The 3,548-nt window shown below is 35.6% G+C and overlaps 1 pseudogene; it reads right to left on the bottom strand.

The window, feature by feature from the left end:
* Positions 1–2,220: 2,220 nt before the first annotated feature.
* LOC100777752 (taxadiene 5-alpha hydroxylase-like) lies at positions 2,221–3,329 on the bottom strand (annotated as a pseudogene).
* Positions 3,330–3,548: the final 219 nt, after the last annotated feature.

Below are 3,548 nucleotides of genomic sequence, written 5' to 3'. Positions count from 1 at the left end.
TAAAACCCAATCAAATGTATCTTCTAGCTATAGAGTTCCTGGGAAACAAAAGATTAGAAGGATCTTAGATTACTAATTGTATGATACAAGTATTTGCAAGACACAGAATTTTCATGACAAGCCACCAACCCCATACAGATTATTATTGGTAGGTAGGTATCCTACAAATAAAAAGCCCCACATGTTCTATAACAGATTATCACGGAAGGAAGGCTTAGCTGAGGCTTAATCTTGGTTCAAGGTATCCTACAAATAATTCCTTATCATGGATTATCAGCAACATTTAATCAGATTGGTTCTTTGAGACAATATTACGATAGTGAGGATAAGAAAGTCATTTGATAACAACATTTCAAACGATGCAAGACAACCTCACAGGATTGAAAAGCAAATTAAATTGTTTCATTTAGACAGAGATACTGCTGAGATACTAGAGTTAACAGTTCATAAGCAAATTAATTTTAAAATATGAGAGGGAGCAATCACACAAACACTTATGAGTTAAATCATTCATGTTTACTAATTCAATTTCAGCAATTACTTTTCATTTGTCCTGTTGAAGAGTTGAAAGATCCTTGTTTTCTTTTGCAGGCCAAAGTAAAGCCACAACATTCAGAGAAGAGCAACAACAAATCTCATATGAATTTGATACCAAGTTGGATGCAGTTCCTGTAGTAAACCCCACAACTCCAGCCACAACAAATTTATTTCCTACACTAAACCTAACAACAATTTCTCAAGCACCTGGCTCAACAGGACAAACCACACCCACAACCCCATACATGAACCCTATAAACCCTTACACAAACCCCACAACACCAAAAACAAGCCCTACAAACCCATAGTTGTCTTCCTTTCATTTGCCTCTTTCAAAAAGGTCATATAGGCTTTTACCTTCTAGGAAATACAAGCCCTACAAACCCATAGTTGTCTTCCTTCCAACAAAAACAAAGCACAATGACCAACAAATCAAGTGAGATAGTGACTCCTCAAAGCTCAGAACACAGAACAATAAAAGGAAATGTAGAACATTGTTACATTTGTCGTGGTGCTATACGCATTACAACACACACCTACCTACCTACCCATTAGGCATTCAAAGGACACAAATCAATCTGAATTACCTCACTGAAAATGACACCTTGCGAGCACGAGTGAGCACCCCAAACGGAATGCAAAGTCAGCACCCCAAACAGCCCAGGGCAACGACGACAAACCAACTCCTTCGAGCTACCACGACTTCCACAAACCAACTCCTTGCACCACACACAAACAAACATCCTTGCAGTGAGCACAAGTTCCCCAAACAAACAAACAAAGGAGAAGAGGAAGAAGAAGAAGAAGAAGACAACAAAGCCTAAGGTCGCGAAGAAGAAAAACAAATTGTACCTAGGTAACGTGGATAAGCCGTACAAACAAGTTGAAGAACCTGTACTCACGGTCGCAAAAAAGAAGCGAAGACGAAGCAGAAGAGAAGAACAGAGCGCGAGGAAAAGTGTAGGGCTCGGGTTCTGAAATTTTAAAATATATAAGTCCAACATCGGTTTTCAACAAAAAACCGATGTTAACCCAACGATGTTAACCCAACGATGTTAACGTTAACATCAGTTTTCTGAGAAAAACCGATGTTAACATATCATATGTTAACATCGGTTTATTAAAAACCGATGTTAATCACAAGACGTTAACATCGGTTTTCCAAAAAACCGATGTTATCGTATCATATGTTAACATCGGTTTTTCGAAAACTGATGTTAACTACTCCTATTAACATCGGTTTTTAAAAAACCGATGTTAACGTCTTTTGATTAACATCGGTTTTTGGAAAAATCGATGTTGATGAATATATATTATTTACATTTATGCCACCGCATTTAGATTAACATCGGTTTTGTCCAAAACTGATGTTAAAACTGCTTTTTGTAGTAGTGACATAAAATCTTCTGTGCAACTCACCTAGCTATATGTATACAAACTAGGCCATAGCTAAGCGTAATATTATCAAAATAAAATTATTACTTTTTTAATAATCATCTTAGGAATGTGATATAATTATTTCGTTAATAAACTTTTTTTCATGAGTAATTCATTAATAAACTAATTCAATCATGCAGTAAAAAAATCACATACAAATTGATCTAATGTTATATATCATTAATATACATGAGAGAATAATAAACAACAACGTAAAAAAAAACAATGAAAGGTAGGAAAAGAAGTTTAAGGAATAATACATCTGGGTTTCATCTTAATTGGGAGACCCATGGATGGATATGGCATTGGTTGACGAGTGATTACTTCCTCTGGGTTTACTTGAGACCATTCATACATTTTTACAAAGTTGTGAATAATAGTCAAGGTCTCAATGCTGGCGAACTCGTTTCCTACGTAATAATGAAGCCCTGTACCAAATGGAAGGTAAGAATAAGGTGGAATTATCTTGGGTGGATTCTCAAAACATGATGGATCAAACTTGTGTGGATTTTCAAATATATCATCATTCATATGTGTTCCATATGTTGCCCAATACACCTGAACAATGAATAAATCTAACATTAAAGTTTATCCAAAAAAGATGTCACTAATTAATTTATGAAGACGAATAACAAATAGGTTTAGCGAAAGGGTTAGTCTCCTAAAACGTGACGAATCACAATTCTAAACCTTGTGGAAAGAATACTCACATTTAGTACCAGATAATGAGACAATGTCTCAAATAACATTACCTCCAAAAGATGATAGTGTGAAGAAAAAAAATATAATTTATTTAGTTTTGAGGATGTTAATTAATATCACCTGCCACCCTTTTGGTATGTCATAGCCTTCGTAGTTAGTTTCTTTAAGTGCTTTCCTAAAGCTTCCAAACAAAGGAGGGATCATCCTCATCAATTCCTGAGCAACTCTCCATGTGTATTTCATCTTTTGTATCTCTGCCCATGTAACTCTTCTGTTCCTTCCCTTTGCTTTATAATTTCCATTTGTTCTGCAATAAAAAGAATTCAGCAAAATAACCAAAGGACTAATTCTCTTTTATTTTGTACATTGGAATGACAAACCATAGCATACTCTAAACTCTTAAGTATATGTGTTAATTACCTTCTAAAACTTTATTGTGGACCTCTTTATCTCTGGATAACTTCCATATCATCAAGCTCATAAGAGTGGCAGATGTGCCATGACTAGCAACAAATAAAAAAAATCAAGTTGTCAGTTATTAAATCATCATCTAATGGTTGATGATTCTCATCCCTTAGTGCAAGCAGGCAAGAAAGCATGTCATTTGTGGAGCTTAGAACTCCTTTTGACAGTTCCTCCCTTCTTTTGTTCATAATAGGAATCATCCTGTCAACAATTCTTGCTCTGGCTCTCTGGCCTCTCCAAAATGTGGTACCAGGGAGATTGATGGGAAGAGAATGAATTGCTTTAAATGCTAAAGTAAAATCTACAAACATAGCCTCCCTAGTGTGCTCATCCTTAATGTCATACAATACATTGCATGCTATCTCATAGGACAGTTTCTTCACGAAGACCATAGCTCCAATTGTTTC

The sequence above is a fragment of the Glycine max genome, chromosome 11 (assembly GCF_000004515.6).
Source record: "Glycine max cultivar Williams 82 chromosome 11, Glycine_max_v4.0, whole genome shotgun sequence".
NCBI classification, from domain to species: domain Eukaryota; kingdom Viridiplantae; phylum Streptophyta; class Magnoliopsida; order Fabales; family Fabaceae; genus Glycine; species Glycine max.
The sequence above is the reverse complement of the archived record's forward strand: the minus strand, read 5'-3'. Positions and strand labels throughout refer to the sequence as shown.